This window comes from Pseudorca crassidens, chromosome 4 (genome assembly GCF_039906515.1).
Source record: "Pseudorca crassidens isolate mPseCra1 chromosome 4, mPseCra1.hap1, whole genome shotgun sequence".
Classification (NCBI taxonomy): Eukaryota; Metazoa; Chordata; class Mammalia; order Artiodactyla; family Delphinidae; genus Pseudorca; species Pseudorca crassidens.
Genome location: NC_090299.1, coordinates 144,083,592 through 144,111,186, shown reverse-complemented (window position 1 = coordinate 144,111,186; position 27,595 = coordinate 144,083,592).

Genomic DNA, 27,595 nt, shown 5'->3' with positions numbered 1-27,595 from the left:
TCACCTTCCTCCCCACAGATACACCAGAAGTACATCTACACATGGAACAACTCCTACAGAACACCTACTGAACGCTGGCAGAAGACCTCAGACCCACGTACCTGAGTAGGGCAAAAGAAAAAAGAAACAACAGAGACAAAAGGATAGGGACGGGACCTGCACCAGTGGGAGGGAGCTGTGAAGGAGGAAATGTCTCCACACACTAGGAAGCTCCTTCGCGGGCGGAGACTGCGGGTGGCGGAGGGGGAAGCTTCGGAGCCGCGGAGGAGAGTGCAGCAACAGGGGTGCGGAGGGCAAAGGGAGGAGTTTCCTGCACAGAGGGTCGGTGCCGACCGGCACTCACCAGCCCGAGAGGCTTGTTTGCTCACCCGCCAGGACGGGTGGGGCTGGGACCTGAGGCTCGGGCTTCGGTCGGATCCCAGGGAGAGGACTGGGGTTGGCAGCATGAACACAGCCTGCTGGGGGTTAGTGTGCCACGGCTAGCCGGGAGGGAGTCCGGGGAAAAGTCTGGACCTGCCGAAGAGGCAAGAGACTTTTTCTTACCTCTTTGTTTCCTGGTGCACGAGGAGAGGGGATTAACAGCGCTGCTTAAAGGAGCTCCAGGGATGGTCGCGAGCTGCGGCTAACAGCGCGGAAGCCAGAGACGCTAAAGGCTGCTGCTGCCGCCACCAAGAAGCCTGTGTGCGAGCACAAGTGACTCTCCACACCTCCCCTCCCGGGAGCCTGTACAGCCCGCCACTGCCAGGGTCTCGGGATCCAGGGTCAGCTCCTCCGGGAGAACGCACGGCGCACCTCAGGCTGGTGCAACGTCACGCCGGCCTCTGCCACCACAGGGTCGCCCCGCACTCCGTGCCCCTCCCTTCTCCCGGCCTGAGTGAGCCAGAGCCCCCGAATCAGCGGCTCCTTTAACCCCGTCCTGTGTTGAGCGAAGAACAGACGCCCTCCAGCGACCTACACGCAGAGGCGGGGCCAAATCCAAAGCTGAAACCTGGGAGCTGTGCGAACAAAGAAGAGAAAGGGAAAACTCTCCCAGCAGCCTCAGAAGCAGCGGATTAAAGCTCCACAATCAACTTGATGTACCTGCAGCTGTGGAACACCTGAATAGACAATGAATCATCCCAAACTGAGGAGGTGGCCTTTGAGAGCAATATTTATTATTTTTTTCCCATTTTCCTCCTTTTGTGAGTGTGTATGTGTATGCTTCTGTGTGAGATTTTGTCTGTATAGCTTTGCTTTCACCATTTGTCCTAGCGTCCTATCAGTCCGTTGTTTTTTTTTTTACTTTTTAAAAATTTTTTAAATAATTATTTTCTTATTTTAATAACTTTATTTCTATTTTATTTTTTGTGGTATGCGGGCCTCTCACTGTTGTGGCCTCTCCCATTGTGGAGCACAAGCTCCAGACACACAGGCTCAGTGGCCATGGCTCACGGGCCCAGCCACTCCACTGGCATGTGGGATCTTCCTGGACCGGGGCATGAACCCATGTCCCCTGCATCGGCAGGCGGACTCTCAACCAAGCGCCACCAGGGAAGCCCTAATAACTTTATTTTTTTTACCATACTTTATTTTATTTTATCCTCTTTCTTTCTTTCTACTTTTTCTCCCTTTTATTCTGAGCCATGTGGATGAAAGGGTCTTGGTGCTGCAGCCAAGAGTCAGTGCTCTGCCTCTGAGGTGGGAGAGCCAACTTCAGGACACTGGTCCACAAGAGACCTCCCAGCTCCACATAATATAAAATGGCGAAAATCTCTCAGAGATCTCCATCTCAACACCAACACCCAGCTTCACTCAACGACCAGCAAGCTCCAGTGCTGGACACCCTATGCCAAACAACTAGCAAGACAGGAACACAACACCACCCATTAGCAGAGAGGCTGCCTAAAATCATAATAAGTCCACAGACACCCCAAAACATACCACCAGATGTGAACATGCCCACCAGAAAGACAAGATCCAGCCTCATCCACCAGAACACAGGCACTAATCCCCTCCACCAGGAAGCCTACACAACCCACTGAACCAACTTTAGCCACTGGGGACAGACACCAAAAACAATGGGAACTACGAACCTGCAGCCTGCAAAAAGGAGACCCCAAACAAAGTAAGATAAGCAAAATGAGAAGACAGAAAAACACACAGCAGATGAAGGAGCAAGATAAAAACCCACCAGACCTAACAAATGAAGAGGAAACAGGCAGTCTACCTGAAAAAGAATTCAGAATAATGATAGTAAAGATGATCCAAAATCTTGGAAATAAAATAGAGAAAATGCAAGAAACATTTAACAAGGACCTAGAAGAACTAAAGATGAAACAAAGAATGATGAACAACACAATAAATGAAAAATACTCTAGATGGGATCAATATCAGAATAACTGAGGCAGAAGAACGGATAACTGACCCGGAAGATAAAATAGTGGAAATAACTACTGCAGAGCAGAATAAAGAAAAAACAATGAAAAGAAATGAGGACAGTCTCAGAGACCTCTGGGACAACAGAGCAGAATAAAGAAAAAACAATGAAAAGAAATGAGGACAGTCTCAGAGACCTCTGGGACAACATTAAACGCACCAACATTCGACTTATAGGGGTTCCAGAAGAAGAACAGAAAAAGAAAGGGACTGAGATAATATTTGAAGAGATTATAGTTGAAAACTTCCCCAGTATGGGAAAGGAAATAGTTAATCAAGTCCAGGAAGCACAGAGTCCCATACAGGATAAATCCAAGGAGAAATACACCAAGACACATATTAATCAAACTGTCAAAAATTAAATACAAAGAAAGCATATTAAAAGCAGCAAGGGAAAAACAACAAATAACACACAAGGGAAACCCCATAAGGTTAACAGCTGATCTTTCAGCAGAAACTCTGCAAGCCAGAAGGGACTGGCAGGACATATTCAAAGTGATGAAGGAGAAGAACCTACAACCAAGATTACTCTACCCAGCAAGGATCTCATTCAGATTTGATGGAGAAATTAAAACCTTTACAGACAAGCAAAAGCTGAGAGAGTTCAGCACCACCAAACCAGCTTTACAACAAATGCTAAAGGATCTTCTCTAGGCAAGAAACACAAGAGAAGGAAAAGACCTATAATAACAAACCCAAAACAGTTAAGAATATGGGAATAGGAACATACATATAGGTAATTACCTTAAATGTAAATGGATTAAATGCTCCCACCAAAAGACACAGACTGGCTGAATGGATACAAAAATAGACCCGAATATATGCTGTCTACAAGAGACCCACTTCAGACCCAGAGACACATACAGACTGAAAGTGAGGGGATGGAAAAAGATATTCCATGCAAATGGAAACCAAAAGAAAGCTGGAGTAGCAATTCTCATATCAGACAAAATAGACTTTAAAATAAAGACTATTAGAAGAGACAAAGAAGGACATTACATAATGATCAAGGGATCGATCCAAGAAGAAGATATAACAATTGTAAATATTTATGCACCCAACATAGGAGTACCTCAATGCACAAGGCAAATACTAACAGCCATAAAAGGGGAAGTCGACAGTAACACATTCATAGGAGGGGACTTTAACACCTCACTTTCACCAATGGACAGATCATCCAAAATGAAAATAAATAAACACAAGCTTTAAATAATACATTAAACAAGATGGACTTAATTGATATTTATAGGACATTACATCCAAAAACAACAAAATACACATTTTTCTCAAGTGCTCAAGGAACATTCTCCAGGATAGATCATATCCTGTGTCACAAATCAAGCCTTGGTAAATTTAAGAAAATTGAAATTGTATCAAGTATCATTTCCGACCACAACGCTATGAGACTAGATATCAATTACAGGAAAAGATCTGTAAAAAATACAAACACATGGAGGCTAAACAATACACTACTTAATAACGAAGTGATCACTGAAGAAATCAAACAGGAAATAAAAAAATGCCTAGAAACAAATGACAATGGAGACACGACGACCCAAAACCTACGGGATGCAGCACAAGCAGTTCTAAGAGGGAAGTTTATAGCAATACAATCCTACCTTAAGAAACAGGAAACACCTCAAATAAACAACCTAACCTTGCATCTAAAGCAATTAGAGAAAGAAGAACAAAAAAATAAAACCAAAGCTAGCAGAAGGAAAGAAATCATAAAGATCAGATCAGAAATAAATGAAAAAGAAATGAAGGAAACAATAGCAAAGATCAATAAAACTAAAAGCTGGTTCTTTGAGAAGATAAACAAAAATGATAAACCATTAGCCAGACTCATCAAGAAAAAAAGGGAGAAGACTCAAATCAATAGAATTAGAAATGAAAAAGGAGAGGTAACAACTGACAATGCAGAAATACAAAAGATCATGAGAAATTACTACAAGCAACTCTATGCCAAGAAAATGGAAAACCTGGAAGAAATGGACAAATTCTTAGAAATGCACAACCTGCCAAGACTGAATCAGGAAGAAATAGAAAATATGAACAGACCAATCACAAGTACTGAAATTGAAACTGTGATTAAAAATCTTCCAACAAACAAAAGCCCAGGACCAGATGGCTTCACAAGCAAATTCTACCAAACATTTAGAGAAGAGCTAACACCTATCCTTCTCAAACTCTTCCAAAATATAGGAGAGGGAGGAACACTCCCAAACTCATTCTACAAGGCCGTCATCACCCTGATACCAAAACCAGACAAGGATGTCACAAGGAAAGAAAACTACAGGCCAATATCACTGATGAACATAGATGCAAAACTCCTCAACAAAATACTAGCAAACAGAATCCAACAGCACATTAAAAGGATCATACACCATGATCAAGTGGGGTTTATTCCAGGAAAGGAAGAATTCTTCAATATACGCAAATCAATCAATGTGATACACCATATTAACAAATTGAAGGAGAAAAACCATATGGTCATATCAGTAGATGCAGAGAAAGCTTTTGACAAAATTCAACACCAGTTTATGATAAACACGCTCCAGAAAGTAGGCATAGAGGGAACTTACCTCAACATAATAAAGACCATATATGACAAACCCACAGCCAACATTGTCCTCAATGGTGAAAAACTGAAAGCATTTCCACTAAGATCAGGAACAAGACAAGGTTGCCCATTCTCACTACTCTTATTCAACATAGTTTTGGAAGTTTTAGCCACAGCAATCAGAGAAGAAAAGGAAATAAAAGGAATCCAAATTGGAAAAGAAGAAGTAAAGCTGTCACTGTTTGCAGATGACATGATACTGTACATAGAGAATCCTAAAGATGTTACCAGAAAACTACTAGAGCTAATCAATGAATTTGGTAAAGCAGCAGGATACAAAAATTAATGCACAGAAATCTCTTGCATTCCTATACACTAATGAGGAAAAATCTGAAAGTGAAATCAAGAAAACACTCCCAGTTACCACTGCAACAAAAAGAATAAAATATCTAGGAATAAACCTACCTAAGGAGACAAAAGACCTGTATGCAGAAAATTATAAGACACTGATGAAAGAAATTAAAGATGATACAAATAGATGGAGAGACATACCATGTTCTTGGATTGGAAGAATCAACATTGTGAAAATGACTCTACTACCCAAAGCAATCTACAGATTCAGTGCAATCCGTATCAAACTATCACTGGCATTTTTCACAGAACTAGAACAAAAAATTTCACAATTTGTATGGAAACACAAAAGACCCCGAATAGCCAAAGCAATCTTGAGAACGAAAAACAGAGCTGGAGGAATCAGGCTCCCTGACTTCAGACTATACTACAAAGCTACAGTAACCAAGACGATAGGGTACTGGCACAAAAACAGATAGATCAATGGAACAGGATAGAAATCCCAGAGATAAACCCACGCACATATGGTCACCTTATCTTTGATAAAGGAGGCAGGAATGTACAGTGGAGAAAGGACAGCCTCTTCAATAAGTGGTGCTGGGAAAACTGGATAGGTACATGTAAAAGTATGAGATTAGAACACTCCCTAACACCATGCACAAAAATACACTCAAAATGGATTAAAGACCTAAATGTAAGGCCAGAAACTATCAAACTCTTAGAGGATAACATAGGCAGAACACTCTATGACATAAATCACAGCAAGATCCTTTTTGACCCACCTCCTAGAGAAATGGAAATAAAAACAAACATAAACAAATGGGACCTAATGAAACTTAAAACCTTTTGCACAGCAAAGGAGACCATAAACAAGACCAAAAGACAACCCTCAGAATGGGAGAAAATATTTGCAAATGAAGCAACTGAGAAAGGATTAATCTCCAAAATTTTCAAGCAGCTCATGCAGCTCAATAACAAAAAAACAAACCACCCAATCCAAAAATGGGCAGAAGACCTAAATAGACATTTCTCCAAAGAAGATATACAGACTGCCAACAAACACATGAAGGAATGCTTAACATCATTAATCATTAGATAAATGCAAATCAAAACTACAATGAGATATCATCTCACACCAGTCAGAATGGCCATCATCAAAATATCTAGAAACAATAAATGCTGGAGAGGGTGTGCAGAAAAGGGAACCCTCTTGCACTGCTGGTGGGAATGTGAATTGGTACAGCCACTATGGAGAACAGTATGGAGGTTCCTTAAAAAACTACAAATAGAACTATCATATGACCCAGCAATCCCACTACTGGGCGTATACCCTGAGAAAACCATAATTCAAACAGAGTCATGTACCAAAATGTTCATTGCAGCTCTATTTACAATAGCCCAGAGATGGAAACAACCTAAGTGTCCATCATCGGATGAATGGATAAAGAAGACGTGGCACATATATACAATGGAATATTACTCAGCCATAAAACGAAACGAAATTGAGCTATTTGTAATGAGGTGGATGGACCTAGAGTCTGTCATACAGAGTGAAGTAAGTCAGAAAGAGAAAGACAAATACCGTATGCTAACACATATATATGGAATTTAAGAAAAAAAATGTCATGAAGAACTTAGGGATAAGACAGGAATAAAGACACAGACCTACTAGAGAATGGACTTGAGGATATGGGGAGGGGGAAGGGTAAGCTGTGACAAAGTGAGAGAGTGGCATGGACATATATACACTTCCAAACGTAAAATAGACAGCTAGTGGGAAGCAGCCGCATAGCTCGGTGAGAGATCAGCTCGGTGCTTTGTGACCACCTAGAGGGGTGGGATAGGGAGGGTGGGAGGGAGGCAGACGCAAGAGGGAAGAGATATGGGAACATATGTGTATGTATAACTGATTCACTTTGTTATAAAGCAGAAACTAACACATAATTGTAAAGCGATTATACTCCAATAAAGATGTAAAAAAAAAAAAAGATAAAGTTAGTTTAATTTTTTTTTTCTTTTTTTTTTTTTTTCGTTACGCGGGCCTCTCACTGTTGGGGCCTCTCCCGTTGCGGAGCACAGGCTCCGGACGCACAGGCTCAGTGGCCATGGCTCACGGGCCCAGCCGCTCCGCGGCATGTGGGATCTTCCCGGACCGGGGCACGAACCCATGTCCCCTGCATCGGCAGGCGGACTCTCAACCACTGCACCACCAGGGAAGTATTTTTAATACAAATAATAAAAACAAAACAACAAAGATGATAAAAACATTTTTAAATATAATACAGTACCTAAATTAAAAAAAAAAAAAACTAAAAAGATCAAGAATACTTACAGTGAATTTATAGTGTTAAAAGATAAACTGAGGCATATTAAAAATTTTAAGTGTTTTTTTTCTCAGCAAAAGTTGATTCATCTAATCTAGCCGATAGAAACAAGCTCCAAGGAGCTGTACAAAATGAAGACTTCATAGGCAGAAGAGAGTCAGGAGAAGTTATACTAGGCAAAAAAGCAGGTTGGTTATTACAAGGTTACTTTCTTTTAGGGGTCTATCAGGCAGATTACCTAACTAGTGCTTATCAGGTGATTCTTGATTGACTGGTTTAAGATTCCATTTCTGAGAGAGTCGAAACTAATTAAATTAAGTTTGGTTGTGATGTGGAGCTTAGCATAAATGGTCCATTTGGAGCCTGTTATCTTTTTTTTTAACAATAGCCATATTTCAATTAGTAATTTCCTTATCTTTATTGTTCATCCTAAACACTAATCTATGTTTTAGGTGGGATTTTCCTCTTTTCCTATAAATATTCCTTTTCAGCTTTTCTCTTAACGAATATGCACCTTTGGGAAATCAGTGGGAATGAGCAGTTCCTCTTCATATGGCATTAATAAAAATTTTAAAATATGCTACAGATATTTGGAAATAAATGTAAATAGTAGTATAAAGTGAAAAGCAATAATAGGAATATTCGAAAGGTAATAGAGAAAATAAATCTTTAAAAGAGAAATTAACAAAACAGGGGAAAGACAAGCATAAAATATAGATAGGAACTATCTTTTAAAAATTTACAACAATAGGGCTTCCCTGGTGGTGCAGTGGTTAAGAATCCACCTGCCAATGCAGGGGGCATGAGTTCGAGGCCTGGTCTGGGAAGATCCCACATGCCGCAGAGCAACTAAGCTCTTGCTCCACAACTACTGAGCCTGTGCTCTAGAGCCCACGAGCCACAACTACTGAGCCCACGCGCTACAACTACTGAAGCCCGCACGCCTAGAGCCCGTGCTCCACAAGAGAAGCCACCACAATGAGAAGCTCGTGCACCACAATGAAGAGTAGCCCCCGCTTGCCCCAACTAGAGAAAGCCCGCCCACAGCAACAAAGACCCAACGCAGCCAAAATAAAAAAAAATTTTTTTTAGTTTACAACAATTAGTGTTCTAGAATTCAAGTAAAAAATAAGGAAAAAAAGTCCAAAAATATAGGCTGATATATATGTATGTATAACTGAATCACTTTGCTGTACATCTGAAACTAATACAACATTGTAAATCAACTATACTTCAATTTTAAAAAATTAAAAAATATATATAAGCTGAAACTAAGATACAATCAAGAACTAACTATGAATATAATTAAAGTATCTTCTCAAACCTTTAGTAAGATATTTATGAGAGGGGCCTCTCTGTAAGTGTACATGGTTTTGACTGTATTTTGATTTATATTATTAATTTTAAAACATAAAATAAATACAGCTCTAAGAAATTCCCTTGTATCAATTTGATAACTTTTTTCTATTTTCTCTATGATTTTCTTTGGAATTCTAATAGGAGGATACTGAGACTGCTGAAAAGAACCTCTATAATTCTTATTTATCTATGTTACTCTTCGTCTCTTTGGGGTTTTGTTCTGCTTTCTGTGTCATTTCTAATATTCCAATATTTTTATTGCTTGCCTAATAATTTCTGCAATTATATTTGTAATTTGAAAAATTATTTATTACTGAATCATTCTTGTGACTCTTCATTTCACTTCAACACTTAGAGGCCATTGTAGGGTTGTTAATTGACCTAATTTCAATAATTTTGTGTCACAGGGAATAGGGAGGCCTGATAAGAAGGAGAGAGATGGGGGAACTGCCAATTAGCGGAGTGGTCAGAACACATACAACATTTACTGATTAAGTTCACCATATTATATGGGCATAGTTTGTGATGCTTCAAAACAATTACAATAGTAATATCAAAGATCACTGATCACAGATCACCATAACAAATATAATCATAATGAAAATATTTAAACTATTGCAAGAATTACCAAAAGTGACACAGAAACATGAAGTGAGCATATGCTGTTGGAAAAATGGCACTGATAGACTTGCTGTGTGTAGGGTTGCCACAAACTTCAATGTACAAAGAACACAGTAAAATGAGGTATGCCTGTATGTGATCAAATATTTATGAAATTATGCAAAACAACTAAATAATAATCAACAGACCTATACCATAATCCCCTTTAACAATCAAAAAAATCAATCTGCAATAAAGTATATACTCTTCTCTCCATCCTGCATGTTCAAATGTAAAAAATATTCTGAATTTGTTTTTATATTCCCATACATTTCTTGTTATCTTACTACATTTTCATGTATCATGAAAAAATAATCTTATTGAATATGCTGAATATTTTCTGTAAATGGTATCATATATCTATATTCTTCTTGCTTTTACCATTCAATATTATACTTTCCAGTATCGTGCATATGGATGTACGTTAATCTTGTTCATATTCATTGCTAATGGTACTAATTTGTTTAGATAGATGACCATTTAGTTATCCACTTTTGTTTTAATAGGCTATTACCCCCTTTTTTCTCTTTTAAAATAATGCTGCTATGAACATGAACATTGGTATATGTCCCCCTGTGTTATGAGAAAGAATTTCTCAAGGATATAAGGACTAAGGTGTGGAAATGATGAATCATGTGCCATGCACTTTCTCAATTTAGATATTGATCTCCAGATTGGTTTCATCAAGGCACATTTATCCTCCATTTCCAGCAACATAAGAGTTCCCTTTCTCTACATCCTTCTTAATTTCACACACATATAAAGAATATATATAAAGAAGTCTCTTTATATCCCTAAAAGATAATTTTGGAATGGAATCTGAGACATGTAAGATTGTATCATCTGAGACAGGCAAGTTTTTGTGTCATCTGTTTGCTGGCAGCTTGATTTGTCTTGGTTCACCTTAGTAAACTTTGGGTGTCCTAGCTTGCTGCAAGGTGTGCGCGTCCCAACTATCCAACTTGTGTGCCCCAAAGAAATATCTCCTTTTCCCCAAAGGTCTGGTAAGGCAATAATCTTTAGGTCACAGGATTTGGAAATCACCTGAATGTTCCTTTAACTTCAGTAGCAGCTTACTAATGTGATGTGCTTCATATCTGCTCATTTAAGAAGAAGGCATACAAATGGCCAGAAGACACATGAAAGAATGCTCAACATCACTAATCATCAGGGTATTGCAAATCAAAAGCATAAGGCATACCACCTCTCACACCTGTCAGAATGGATATCATTAAAAAGAGACATTAAATAACAAGTGTTGGTGAGGATGAAAGGGAACCCTCATGCACTGTTGGGAGTATTGTAAATTGGTGCAGTCACTGTGGAAGCGGTATGGAGTTTTCTCAAAACATTAAAAATAAAACTACCGTATGATCCAGCAATTTCACTTCTGGGTATTTACCCAATGAAAACAAAAACACAAATTTGAAATCTGAAAAATCCATTGTTCACTGCAACATTATTTACAATAGCCAAGATATGGAAGCAACCTACATGTCCATTGATAGATGAATGGATGCAGAAGAAGTACACATACGCGCGCGCGCACACACACACACACACACACACACACACACACACACACACACACTGGAATATTACTCAGCCATTAAAAGTGAAATCTTGCCATTTTCCACAACATGAATGGATCTAGAAGGTATTATGCTAAATAAGAGAGAAAGATAAATCCCACATGATCTCGCTTATATGTGGAATATAATAAAACAAAACAAGCAAAAAACAAAACAAAACAACAGACTCATAGACACAGAGAGCAGATGAGTGGTAGCAGAAGGGGGTGGGTGAGAGGGTGAGTTAAATAGGTGAAGGAGATCAAAAGATACAAACCTTCAGCTATATAATAAGTCACAGGGGTGTAATGAACAGTGTCACGAATATAGTCTATAACAATATAATAATTTTGTATGGGGACAGATGGTTACTAGACTAATTGTGCATCATGATGTGTGTAAATGTCAAGTAATTATGTAGTACACCTGATACTATAATAATAGTGTATATCAACCATATTTCAATCAAAAATAGAGAAGAAATTTAAAACAATAAACTCTCCCAGCTCCCCCCCCCCAAAAAAATAATAAAAGAATAGAAAAAGAAGAAAGAAAAGCAAAGAATACAAGCTAATTAGGAGCTCTGGTTACATGGGTGTGGTCTGACATACATCACCTACAGAAATGCCAAAATGAAGAAGTCTTTACTCTGCTTTAATACCCACAGTGTCTTCTTTAGGTGTCTTCCAGAAATTTTATTTAGTCAGCATTGAGAAAAACCTCCCTAATTTTGACTGGGATGTAAACAAACTGGCTTCTGCGTGTTCCGTACATGCGATGAGAGTGTATTACCTAAAATCACAAGTACATACCTGTAAACAATGCTTTGCTGTCACTATGAGATTTCATCCCACAAGTCCTATCTGTCTAAAAAACCCATGCATCTAGGATGCTACAAGGAATGTTGGGTCCACCCTGGCTCAGCCCCTCTATGTATACTTTTAACTTCCCTGTCCTCTGTTTTTCTTCACCAGTTATCATTTCCCAAACCCACTTCAGTTCTTCAGAAATCTCTTGAAAGAGCATTTATTTTCCTGCTTGTTCAAATTTCTCATTCTCTTCAGATTTGTGGGTATTAATTTATTTTAAAAAGTTTTACTATCAATTAAATGGAACTATGGGAGGGAGAAAGTAGATAAGCCCATACATGATGTCCAGCATCTTAAATTAAAAATTCCTGCTAACTAGTTGTCTACAAGTCTTTTTTTTAAATTAATTTTTATTGAAGTATAGTTGGTTTACAATGTTGTATTAGTTTCTGTTGTATAGCAAAGTGAATCAATTATGCATATACATATATGCACTCTTTTTTAGATCCTTTTCCCATATAAGAAAATACTCTCTCATTACAGAGTATTAAGTAGAGTTTCCTGTGCTATACAGTAGGTTCTTATTAGTTATCTATTTTATATACAGTAGTATGTATATGTATGTATATGTCAATCCGAATCTCCTAATTCATCCCTCCTCCCCTTTCCCCTGGTAACCATAAATTTGTTTTCTACATCTGTGACTTTATTTCTGTTTTGCAAATAAGTTCATTTGTACCGTTTTTTTTTTTTAGATTCCACATATAAGCGATATCGTATGATATTTGTCTTTCTCCATCTGACTTACTTCTTAATATTTTCTTAAAGGTGAAAGGCAGTATTAATAAATAGTGTGGATTCTAGTCATTTAGATAGTTAATCCCCTTCTAATAGAGAGCTACTTTTTAAATTCGCGCAGGAATATAGGCCTGGTATTATCAGATTTCATGATTTTTAGAAATATATCAGTCATCAGAATTTTTAAATCAGACCTCCTACTTTCTTAATGAGGGCATGATTTTTGTTAGCACTGTGTGAGCTGAACATGTCTGCAACAAGTATCCAGAGGGCATGATGCCAGTGCATCATATTTCTCTTAGATCTATTATGAAGTTAATTATTTTTAAGAATCCTGACAACTAGTTATTAGTTTCCAAATTTACAAATGAATAAACTGAGATGGTCTAATATTAATTAGTCTGCCAGATGCTACAGAGAGGACTAGAATTTTGGTCTAAGTCCAGGTTGTCTGACATCAAACTCATCATACTCTGAAGAACAGTGTACGTCGGTGCTAAGCAGGTAATAAATAAAAGAAACCATACAGTTACCTCACGAAATGTAAATCTTATCTAAATTACTTTTGAAAATGCTACCTATGTTTTAAAAATATCTTTCGATTCAGGGGCTTTTGAAGATTACCTCATTTTCTTCATCATCAAACTGGAAAGAAGGAGCCAATACTAACTTCCGTCGGTCTTAACCTCCTGCTCATTTCTCAGGGTCTCGCAAACTGATTTCAGCTCCACCCACTATATATTCCAAAGAAGACAAGAGTTGACATTTTAAGGGGTGTTTTATTTTTATATGCAGCAGGTGGGAATTATTTCTCACTAGACACTTCATAAATGTGTTTAATAATGAATGCACTGCTTGGCAAGTGAAATCGTGTTAGTGTTATGTGCCACCTCCTCCTATACGTGGGGTTTTAATAAGTTATGCTCAACAAACCAAGAACAATTTGCAGATAGTCTGTGTGACTCCCAAGAGATATCGATTGTTAGTAAAATTTTTGCTACTAACGTTCTGTGGTATTAATGTTTTGTTCTATGATTGTGTAAGATATAAAAGTCATGTTTCTATTTTTCTTTAAAAATTTTGAATTTTTGATCAATAAATGGTGCATTTATTCATGTTATATGTTCCAAAATGAATAAACCTTATTCATTTTATATGTTCCAAATACTTCAAATATTATTTTACCAGATAATTAGAAACTATTTTATTAATTTATTATCAAATATGCCTATTATATATATATTTGTGTGTATATACATGTATGTACATATGTAATTTAAAATACATGCAGTTTTCTTACTAAACATATCATAGAAAATTAATCTATGAAGTCATTACTTGATTAAATAGGCTTGATCTAGTCACCACCTATACTGGTTACACTGACATCCAGGCCTCCATCATTTCTCTCCAGGACGACTGTCCAGGAACTCCTAATAATCTCTTTAGTCCAGTTTTACCCTCTTCCCTACTTAGGTATTCATTTCTCATACAGAAGAGTTTTTAAAACAACACACCTTTTCATGCCACTGCTTACACTACTTCAATAACTTTCATCAAGCTTAACATAAAAATACATAGCCCCATATTCACCTACCTGACCCTACATAAATCTTGCACTAACTTTCTTCTCCAGCTCATATCTGAACTTTCTCCCTTTCCTCATTACATTCCAGCCACAGTGATGGTATTGTCATCCATCCAAAACTCCACCTTAGGGCTCTGCCACTTTCCCAAACATGGCACCCTATTTTATTTGTAGCTTATACAAAACTGATTTTTTTAAATTATATATTCTGAACTTTCATACTCATACTGTTTTTTCTTTTAATTTTTTATGGAGGTATCCATACTACAGAAAAGCACACAAGCCAGAGTGCACAGCTCAGCTAACTTACAAAGTGAACACATCCATTTAACCACCACTTGAATCAAGATAGTGGATACCACAAACACTGTAGAAGTCTCCATTATTCTCTGTCCCAGTCACATCCTCCTAAAGATAAACAATGTTCTGACCTTTATTTCCATATGTTAGATTTCCCTATTTTAACTTCATATCAGTGAATGATACATCATGTATTATTTTGTGACTGACATTTCTTACACTCTGTTTTACGTATTATGTCTGATTTCTTTTTTATTGTGGCAAATAAACATATATTGAGAAATCTACCTCTTAAATTGTTAAGTGTATAGTACAGTATTGTTAACTACATGCACATTGCTGTGAAACAAATCTCTAGAAATTGTTTCCGTCTTGCATGAAAAAAAAAGCTCACTCTCCCCCAAACCCTGGAAAGCACCTTTCTACTTTCTTCTTCTAAGAGTTTGACTACTTTAGATACCTCATTTAAGTGGAATCTTCCAGTGTTTGTCCTTCTGTGATGGCCTTATTTCACTTAGCAAAATGTCCTCAAGGTTCATCCATGTTACCACATATGGCAGGATTTCCTTTTTTATAAAGGTTGAATAATATTCTGTTGTATGTATATATACTGCATTTTCTTTATCCATTCATGTATGGATGAACATTAGGTTGTTCCCACCTCTTGGTTATTGAATAACGCTGCAATGAACATGAGAGGGCAACTATCTCTTCCAGATTCTGATTTTAATTCTTTTGGATAAATATTCAGAACTGGGATTGGCAGATCATAAGGTAGTTCTATTTCTAATGTTTTGTAGTTCTTTTTTTCCCCCCTTTTTTAAATTAATTAATTAATTTTACTTTTGGCTGTGTTGGGTCTTTTTTGCTGTGCGCGGGCTTTCTCTAGTTGCAGCGAGCGGGGGCTACTCTTCGTTGCGGTGCGCTGGCTTCTCATTGTGGTGGCTTCTCTTGTTGCGGAGCACGGGCTCTAGGCACGCGGGCTCAGTAGTTGTGGCTCGCGGGCTCTAGAGTGTAGGCTCAGTAGTTGTGGCGCACGGGCTTAGTTGCTCCGCGGCATGTGGGATCTTCCCGGACCGAGAATCGAGCCCACGTCCCCTGCATTGGCAGGCAGATTCTCAACCACTGCGCCACCAGGGAAGTCCCTATTTCTAATGTTTTGGATGAATTTCCATACTGTTTTCCACAGTGAATGCGCCTTTTTACATTCCCATCAATGGTGCACAAGGTTTCCAATATCTTTAAATCCTCACCAGCGCTTATTTCCTGGATTTAGGAGAATTTTTTTTTTTTTTTTGGTTTTGGTTTTGGTTTTTCAGTTTTGATAACGGCAATGCTAACAGGTGTGAGGTGACATTTCATTGTGATTTTGATTTGCATTTCTCTGATGATTACTGATATTAAGCATCTTTTCATGTACCTGAGATCTGTATATCTTTTTGGAGAAATGCTTATTCAACTCCTTAGCCTATTTTTAAATCAGGTCATTTTTTATACTGAGTTGTATAAGTTTCTTATATATATTGGATATTAATCCCTTATTAAAAGTATGGTTTGCGAATAATTTCTCTCATTCCATAGGTTGCCTTTAACTCTACTGATTGGTTTTTTTTTGTTTGTTTGTTTTTTGTTTGTTTGTTTTGCGGTATGCGGGCCTCTCACCGTCGCGGCCTCTCCCGTTGAGGAGCACAGGCTCCGGACACGCAGGCCCAGTGGCCATGGCTCACGGGCCCAGCAGCTCCGCGGCATGCGGGATCCTCCCGGACCGGGGCATGAACCCACGTCCCCTGCATCGGCACGCGGACTCCCAACCACTGCGCCACCAGGGAAGCCCTGGGGTTTTGTTTGTTTGTTTGTTGTTGTGGAGAAGCTTTATAGTTTGATGTAGTCAACGTAGGCAATGATTTTTTGGATATGATACCAAAAGTACAAGTTATAAAAGCAAAAATTGACAAGTGGGACTACATCAATGCCAAATTTATTTGGATTTTGAGTCACTAGATCTGTAAATTGCTAGTATTCTTGGTTCTCCACTAACAGAAAGCAGAAGTTAAATTCCAAAAGAGGGATGTATGTATGTGTGTATTTGTGTGTGGCGGTTTGTGTGCCCATATTTGTTTACATGGTTGCCTGTTGTTGGATAGAGGGAAAGGAAGGCTAAGGAAAGAGAATCATTTCACAAGGAAAAACAATAAGTTACTTTCTGATGAAAAATTTTATACAAAATGTTGGAATTATAAATGAAGGGTGCTTATAGAAGGAAAGAATTTTTGATCTTCTATTTTATTGCTAGAGCTAAGGACAGCACTGGAAATGTTAAAATGTTTAACTGGATCAGCAAAGATGCTCCCCCTCCTTCTCCAGGTATTTGTGATCCACAGAGAGAAATGGGGATACAGTAAGTAACTAAGAGTAAATGAGCCAGAAAATAGCCTAAAAGAAAGGGCAGGTTAAACAAAACAAAAAAAGCTAAGCAGAGAAAATATGAAGGATTATGCATCAGAGCAAAATATAGCAAATGCTAATGGAAACTCTAATATGGAAATATTCCTCAACTGAACTAGTACCATGTCATGGAGGAAAATCAATAAAAATGACAAAAGAATGTGGTGCATTGTGGAGCTTTAGGATAAGGATTTGTTGTAATCTTAGCATTTATTAGCTTGGAGATCTTGAGCAAACTTAAATGACCTGAGCTTCACTTTCATCATCTGTAACACAGAAATGTCTACTTCATTTAGGATTATTATAGGGATCTTGAGATAACATATTCTAAAATGTTAAGTAACACAAGGCACACAATGATAATGGTAGTGTTCTAAACAAGAAAACATGATTCTAATCATTGTAATCAGAAAGCTTTGCCACCTCCTTCAGGCCATCAATATTTCTATATACTTCATATATCAAATTAAATTCCATCAATGTATATATTTGGAATAATGGGAATATGTAGTTGCAAATACCCTTTATAACTGTTAAGTTAATCTCTACTAATGTGATGTAGAGTGTCCTATATATGCTCCTAGTCTGATGACATTACAACAATCTTTGATACTTCCTCCTTTGTAAAATGAGAGGTTTTGAGATAAGTGATCCAGTTAAAACATTGTAAGGCTTTATAATATTTAAAAATTCAAAGCACTTCAGAGTTTAATTGAAGTTTTGGAATAAAGCAAAATAAATTCATGTAAAAAATTTTAATGTATCACTTAATATTATCCATTTTGCCATGTCAAAGTTAGTTGAGTAACTTCTGTAATCAAATTTCACCCAAAAAGTTAACTTCTGTGCTAATTCATTCTTAACATCTCACCTATTCTACAAATAGTCTCTGTCATTTAAAGGCTCTTTTTTTCACTAGGATTACTGGTACTACTATGGCATGTGTAATCACTATCATAGTTTAAAAATAATATAAGCAATTCCTTCATTATCATTCTCATCACTTTAAAACAAACTCAAGAGGAAGAGATATGGGAACATATGTATATGTATAACTGATTCACTTTTTTATAAAGCAGAAACTAACACACCATTGTAAAGCAATTATACTCCAATAAAGATGTTTAAAAAAACCTCATTATCTAGAAATATCATATTCATTTTGAAGCCCTTGATTTTCCCTATTCATTCATAAGCTCAGTTGGTATACTATCCTTCTTTGATTCAAAAAATTCTTCTGCTTATAATTTGCCATTCTACTCATTCAATTCAAGCTGTGATTTTTTTTTAAATAGGCTTCACTTTTTAAGTTTATAATATTTCCTGTTTCCTTTCTGCCTTTTGCATTAATTCTAAATCTCAAAGTCCATTATTTGCCAATTTTTCCCAGTTGATGTCCTCATGGTAACTGCATGAATTTTCATACTCTTGATTGGTATTGAAAATTTTCTTTACTTCTTCTAATAATACATCTAAATGAAGAAGTCTTGTCTCTTCTAAAATTAAAGGAAATAACTATAACCAAATGTTTAATATTAGTTAACTGTACACTGAAAATAACAATTATCTGTCACCATGAACAATTTCATGATGCCATTGAAATCAGAATACTCAGAATATTATGTTAATGTTACTTAAACAAATAAAAACTTTTATATGGCACAGTATTACTCTTGTTTTAAATTTTCAAAATGTTTTCTAGTGCTCTAGTGTTTTGTATTAATAGAAAAATGTTTGGGGTTTTTAATATAAGCTTTATTTTTGTTTCCTAGGCCTGCCATAACAAATAACCGCAAACTGGCTGGCTTAAAACAACAAAAATTTATTCTTTCACAGTTCTGGAGGGTAGGAGTCTGAAATCAAAGTGTTAGCAAGGGCTTCCCTGATGGCGCAGTGGTTGAGAGTCCGCCTGCCGATGCAGGGGACATGAGTTCGTGCCCCGGTCAGGGAGGATCCCACATGCCGCGGAGTGGCTGGGCCTGTGAAACATGGCCGCTGAGCCTGCGCGTCCGGGGCCTGTGCTCCGCAACAGGAGAGGCCGTGGCTGCGAGAGGCCCACGTACCGCAAAAAAAAAAAAAAAAAAAATGTTAGTAAGATTGGTTCCTCTGGAGGCTCTGAGGGAGAATCTTTTCCACACCTGTCTTCTAGTTTCTAGTGGTTGCTGGGAATCCAAGGTATTCCTCGGCTTGACTCTACTCTCTGCCTCCACCATCACAAGGTGTTCTCTCTGTGTGTATTCTCTGTGTCTTCCTATGGTCTGTTTAGTAAGGACACCAGTCCTCATTAAAAGTCAATTGATTTAGGGCCCCCCCGATCCAGTATGACCTCATCTTAACTAATTACATCTGCAATGACTCTATTTCCAAATAAGACCATATTCTGAGGTTGCCATAAATATGAACTTTGTGGGAGAGGGTACTATTCAACTTGGTACACAGCTGGAATATAAAAGAAGTTATAAGACTGTGTTAAGTATGAAACATTTGATTCTTAAAATTATGATTTCCTATGAGATCAATAATAAAATGCAATAACAACGCAATTTTTCTGAAAACATTTAATATAGTTATAAGCCAATTTTGTATCATTTTCACTTATGAGGGATATAGTCTCTGATTTACAGGCTCACATGTCTTGGAGATAACATTCTAAATATGTATATTCTCTACCTAAAAATTCTATTATACTGATATTTCTGGGGTACAAAAATATGAATTTCCAGACTTTGGCATTTCCTGTGGCAATCATTGAGAGACAGTGTACTATATACTGTGACAAGACTTTTATACATATTGCCAATATATATTTGGCACGTTATTGAAGAAGTTCCTACCTCATTCATAGTCTCATGTAAATAAGTACTACTATACAGTTGTTAATAATTTATCCTTAGTGATATTGAGAATATAGTCTATAACTAAAATCTAAGCTCCAGGATTTAATAAAACAGATCAAAACTGTCTCATTTACTCCTGGATCCCTGGCATATAGATTGTCTCTAGCCCACAGTGAGCTCAGGAAAGAGTATAATGAAAGAATGAAGATTTTAGTAAGATAGGTCCTTAATTGATGAAGATTAAGAAACCTAATATTTAGTGTTTTATTCATCACTTCTTAAGGAAATTCCTAAACATCCTAATTTCCAAATATATAGTTGTCTACTAATGCTTCATTTTTCTTTAGATGCCAAAATGTTTTTTTAAGGATAAAGATATAATTGTAATGGATGCATCTAAATTAATTGGTGATATTTTCAATTTTCACCAAGTAAAAACTTCTTCCCTGGTTTGAGTAACTATTGTTTTCGTATTGAAACAGGTGCCATCCATCTCCACAGTGTGATCAAGTCACTAAAACACCTGTCTGGTTTTCACTGAACTTTACAGGATGTGAAAATAGAGGGAAAATCTAGAAATATTTCTGAGGATTTTTAAATAGTCAGCTGCCTTTATCTTTTATTAGCAAGCACATAAATATTCAAAGAGCAATCCCAAAAGAGGAGAATTAAAAGATATCTAATATTAGATTGCTCCTGAATTCTTGTTAAGGAGAATCTTAGAATTTAATACTTAAGTGGCAAATGTATAAAATTTTATTTTATTACTCATAAGCATTATTGAAAGTATTAACTGTAATCTACCAGGGATTGATATTTCTGAAGACTTTTTATCAATCTACCATAAACACAATTACATTAATTCAATATCGTTATGTGTTTGGTAGAGCATTTGGCCATGAGATAATTCTAAATGATTTATTTATAACTGTTTCCCCAAATTTAATTCTCATTAAGGAAGTTTTCATTAAGATATTTTCATTAAGTTAGATGCCGTGTTGATTAACTAATCATTGAAAGAAGAAAACAAATGTGGAATTTTTTTCTTGAGATATTTAATAGAAATACAATATTTTCTACATGGTAAAAAAATGAATCTAATGCATATATATCTTTTATAAATCTATATATTTAAATGTAAACAATGAGATCATCTCAATTATTAAAGTACTAAATATATAGGTTTTTATAAATATTAAATATTTAATTTATTAAACATATAGATTTAATAATCACAAAGTGAATGGTAGAGAATTAAATTATCTTAATTACTAAACTAGTCATTTATTAAACCATTGGTTTAAACTATGATTAAAAGCATTCTTATGTGTTATTTACCAATGGTTTGAGAAAACATGGTCAACCACTAGAAATTTTCATTAAAATGTTTTAGCTTTTGTTTTAGTAGGAAAAAAAAATTATTAACAGATTCTTAGGTGAACTCTGTATAAGGAAAATCATTTCAAATGGCTTAAACAATAAAAATGTTTTACATCTCAAGTAACTAGAAATCGAGGTAATCAACCAATGATATCATCAAAGACCTATGTTCCTTTCATTTCCCTGCTGTTCTATCTTCTCTGTTATCCTAAGGCTAGTAACCCTTATGGTAGCAAGATGAGTGCATGTGAAAGTTTTTTTGTTTTGTTTTGTTTTGCTTTTCTGTTTACATGTAATGGGAATGAAGAGCAAAGGGAGAAATAAACAAAAGAACTGTAAATTCTTCCCTTCAAATTTAATGGGCCAAGTTCAGTCACATGACCATTTCTGGAGTAACACCAGCTATCAGGAGAATGGTCTAAACTGATTGGCTTAAATTTATCAAGATACCTTCCTACTTGAACTTGCAGAATTGGAGATAGAGTGGAACCCTTTAAAAAATAAGTTTTGTTTGCAAGAAATAAGTTAATATGGAATAAGATACATATGTGTGTGTGTGTGTGTGTACATATATATATATATATAGAGAGAGAGAGAGAGAGAGAGAAAGCAGGCAACCAACATTATCTGAAGTATCTGCTAATGATACTTTTCAGTTTCACCTAATGTCTACACTATGTCAGCAATAGTTAGCAAAAATTAAACAAACTTGTATATTAGAGTGCACTTTATACAAATATGTCATAACCCAATGAAATATACTTAGTATTCTTTTTTACTTTTTAACCAAACTCTGTACTTTCCAATGTTTCCAAGACCATGGAAACATTTAGGTCTTTAGCTGACTTAGGGATGTTCAGTCTTGGAGACTTCTATAATCACTGTATTTTAAGACCATTACCATCTACCTCTGACTCTGTTCTGTTTCAAAGGTGTGGGATTCTGGTTTTCATCCTCTGATAGGTGCTTCATCCATTCTCCCACTCCTGTTTACACTACTCCAATGAGTCCTGATGACATTAAATTGATTGTTAAAGATGGAGATTATAAAAATGATCATAATTCTAATTGTCTTTCCCAGACAAACTTGGAAAAAATCATATTTAACTATAGATCTATATGTTAATTCTATTCCATCAGATACTAAAATATAAAGTTTACATTTTGAACACTTGGCAATGGACATCCTAATTGGCATCAAGAGGGGAAAAAAAAGTACTGTAAGGGAACAAAGAATACTTTTTTTAATGTATAATAGCTATCTGGAATTACTTTCACAGCTATTTCAATATACTTTCAATAAAATAATTAGAACACAACATCTGTATCATCTTAATTTAATATCAAAATAACACTAAGAGCTGTCAAAACTAGGCTCATTAGTCAAAGCTTCTTATCCCTAATATAGTCATAACTCTTCAGTATTTCAGTATTTCTGTGACTAAAGCTTAAAATACAAATATTGCCACTGAATTATTAAATCTGTTTTCAGCTTTGTTGCAGTACAACTGACATACAACATACTGAACATATTTCATGTGCACAATTTAATGAATTTTTGACATATGTATGTACCTTTGAAATTATTACCACATCAAGATAATGAACTCCACCACCCCAAAGTTTCCTCTTTCTCTTTTTAAATTCTACCCACTTCCTCTCCCCAGCTGTCCCATCTCCAGGCAAACTCTATGTCTATACTTTTGTTTGCATTTTCTAGAATTTTATGTAAAGAAACCATAGAGAATGTTTTGCTTTTTTTTTCTTTCAAGATAAGTACTTCAAGGTTCATCCATATTAATGTATGTTTAAATAGTTCATTCCCTCTTATGGATGAGTACTATGCCATTGTAGAGCTAAATAACAAATTTTAATTCACGTGTTGAGATTTTGGGTATTAGCAGTTTGGGCTTTAGAAATAAAGTGCTATGAACATTTGTGTACAAGTCTTTACATGGATAGATCTTTTTATTTCCCTTAGGTAAATATCTAGGGGTGGGAGGTTGGGTTATAGGATAGAAACTATCTCAAATCACAAAACTATTTCCAAATGTATCATTTTATAGTACCCGAGGAGTGCAATACACAGGAGAGATACAGTTACTTCACCTCAATTCCAATATTTGGTATTTTTCAATCCTTTTCATTTTTTGCCATTCTGGTGGGAGTGTAGTGATATGCCTTTATAAGTTTAATTGTATTTTCCTAAAGGCAGGTATTTTTTCATGTGCTTATTTATTGTTCCTATAAATTCTTTGAGAAAGTGTCTGTTCAAACAATTTGGCCATTTTTAATAGAGTTCTTTGTCTTCTTGTAATTGAGTGGTAAGTGTTCTTTATATTTTCTAGATGTAAACCCTTGGTCTGCCATATGTTTGCACATATTTTCTCCCAGGCAATGGCTTACATTTTCATTTTTGTAGAAATGCCATTTTGCAATCAAAAGTTTTTAATTTAGGGGCTTCCCTGGTGGTGCAGTGGTTGAGAGTTCGCCTGCCGATGCAGGGGACACGGGTTTGTGCCCCGGTCTGGGAAGATCCCACATGCCGCGGAGCGGCTGGGCCCATGAGCCATGGCCGTGGAGCCTGCGCATCCGGAGCCTGTGCTCCGCAACGGGAGAGGCCACAACAGTGAGGGGCCCGCGTACCGAAAAAAAAAAAAAAAGTTTTTAATTTAAATGAAGTACAATTTTAAAAACGTTTATTTTACAGTTCATACATGTCATATCCTAATTAGGAAATATTTTCCTAACCAAAAATTACTAGTTTTTTTTGTAAAATTTTATAGTTTTACATTGAAGTTTATGATGTATTTTGAGTGACTTTTTGTGTATGACATGAGGTAACCTTTAAAATTCTGGTTTTGTTTTTTGTGTTTTTTTTCTGGGGGTGGGTGGTGGTGCATATGTCTATACAATTTTTCCAGCACAAATTTTTGAAAAAACATATCATTTCCCCCATTAAATTATCTTAACACCTTTATCAAAAATTAATGATCATTTATATATGCTTCTATTTCTGGACTCTATTATGTCCCATTGTTTGTCCATCTTTATGGTTGTATTATACTGTCTTGATTACTATAGTTTTATAATATCTTGAAATCTTCTAATTTTCTTCTTAGAGTTCAAATATGCTTTAGCTATTCGAGGTCCTATACATATCTCTATACTTCTTAAAAATCAGATTGTCATTTTCTACAAAAACACTTCTAGAAACTGGATTGGGATTATGGTGAATCTCTGGATCAACTATAACCTCTTCTTTTATTTAATTATTTATTTATTTTTGGCTGCACCCCACACTCCCACAGCTTGCCAGATCTTAGTTCCTCAAGCAGATAGAACCCCGGCCCATGGCAATGAAAGCACCAAGTCCTAACCACGGGACCACCACAGAATTCCCAAGTGTGACCTTTTCATTATCGAGTCTTCCAATACATGAGCAAGGTATATTTCTATAGTAATTTAGGTATTATTAAATTTCTTTTAGCAATGCACAGGTCCTGCACCACTTCTGTTCAATTTACCCCTAAATATTTAATGTACTTAATGCTATTTTAAATATTATTATTTTTAATATGAATTTCTGTTCATTGCTGTTACATAGACATTCAGTCGATTTTTGTATATTGGCCTTGTAGCTGGCAAATTTGCTGAATTCATTTATTACTTGTAGTAACTTTTTGATAGCTTCCGTATGGATGTCTTATATACTTGATCATGTAATTTTCAAATAATTGCAGTTTTACCTTCTTTTCTCTGAACTGAATGTTTTGGTTTTTTGCCTTATTGTACTGCCTAGAACACTTAGTACAATGTTTATAGAAGTTTTGAGAGACAACATATTTGCCTTGTTCTTGATCTTACAGGGAAAGCCTTCAGACTTTCACCATTAAGTATGATGTTAATTGTAAGTTTCTCACAGACACCTTGTATAAGTTTGAGGAAGTTCTTTTCTATTTGTAACTTGCCAGAAGTTTTTATCAGGATAGGATGTTAGATTTTGTCATATGCTTTTTAAGTCTACTGAGATGGTTATAAAATTTGTTTAGTTGTCTGTTTCTCATTTTTAAACTGTTAATGTGGCAAATTACATTGATTGACTTTGGAATGTAAAACCAACATTTCATTCCTGGGAGAGACTCCATAATGTCAATAATTTATTATTTTAAAATACTGTTGAGTTTAATTTGGTAATTTTTTATGAATTTGCATATATGTTTATGAGGAATATTGTTCTGTAGTTTTATTTTCTTAATATTTTTGGGCTCTCACTCTCTTTTTTTTTTTTTTCAGTATCAGGGTAATGCTAACCTCATAGAATGAATTAGGAAATGGTCTCTCCTCTGTGTACAATTAGTATTATTTCTTCCTGAAATATCTTCTACAATTCAATTAGGACGTCTGGGTCTGGGATTTTTTCAGTGGGAAAACTTCTAACTAAAAATCAGTTTTCTAAATAGATGTAGAGCCATTCAGATTACTTATTTCTTCTTGAAGTTTGACAATTTTTATTTTTATAGCGATTTGCTTATTTGTGATATGTTTTAGAATTTATTATAATAAAATTGTTCCTAATACTCCCTCATTATCATTTGAGCATCTTTAGAATCTGTAGTGATGTCACCTCTCTCATTCATATAATTTGTAATTTATGTCCTCTTTTTTCTTTTTCTCAGTAGTCTGGCAATAGGTTCATCAATTTTATTAATCTCAAAGAATCAACTTTTAATTTTATTGGTTTTCTCCATTGTTTTTGTTCTTCTGCTTCACAGATTTCTTCTCTTATTTTTAATATTTCTTCTACTAACTTTGGACTTAGTGGATTTTCCTCTGATCATTTAAGAAGGTAACTAAGTTACATGATTTAGAGACCATTCTTACTCTCTCAGTACTACTTAATTGAATCTCACAATTTTTTTGTTGTTGTGTTTTCTTATCAATTCAATGCCAAATACTAATTTTTCTTGTAATTTCTTCTTTGATCCACTCGGTTTTTCTTAATGTGTGCTATTTAGTTTGCAAATATTTTGTTTTCCAGATATTTCTCTGAAATCTATTTCTCATTTAATTTTACAGGACCAAAGTCTGTATTTTGTATGACTGAATTCTTCTAAATATATTCAGATATGCTTTATGGCCCAGAATATGGCCTATTTGGTATACGTTCTGTGTTATTTTGATATGAATGTTCACTCTGCTGTTGTTGAGTGCAGTGTTACATAAATATCAATTAATTAAAGTTGGTTATTCAAGTCATCTATACATTTACTGATTTTCTCCATTCTTAGTCTATCAATTATTGAGAGGGTTTAAATCTCTGACTATGATTTGTGCATTAATCTTTTCAGGGCTTTTTAATGTTTTGCTTCATTTTGGACTTTCATGAAGTGCATAAATGTTCAGAATGACATGCTGATACATGATACAACATAGATGAACCTTAAAAATATAATGCTAAGTGAAAGAAGCCAGTCACAAGACCATGTATTGTGTGATTTTATTTACATGAAACACCCAGAATAGGCATCCTAATGGGTATAAAGTAGTATCTCATTGTATTTTTAAAATGAATTCTTATTGAAATATATTTGATACATAACAGTATGTAAATTTAAGGTATACAGCATATTTATACATACATTGATTTGAAACATTTATATATTGTAACATGACTGCCATTGTAGTGATAATTAGCACCTCTATCATGTCACATAATTATCATTTCTTTTTTGTGGTGGAAAAAATTAAGATCTAATCTCTCAAATTTGATAAGTATAATACAATGTCATTGTCTATATTCACTACACTGTATATCAGATCGCCAGAAATTAATTGTGTACTAGTTGCAAGTTTGTACCATTAAACAACATCTCTCCTATTCTTCTAACACATAGCCTCTGGTAACCACCATTTACTCTCTGCTTTTACAAGTTTAACTTTTTAGATTCACATGTAAGGGATATCATAGTATTTTTTTCTTTGACTGACTTATCTCACTTAGCATAATATCCTCAAGATCCTGTGTTGTCCCAAATAGAAAGGTTTCCTTCTTTCTCATGGCTGAATAATATTTGTATATATTTTTATCATATCTTCTTTATCCATTCATCTACTGTGGGCACTTGGGTTGTTTCCATATCTTGGCTAAGATGAATAATGCTACAATAAACAAGGGAGTGCATGTATCTCTTC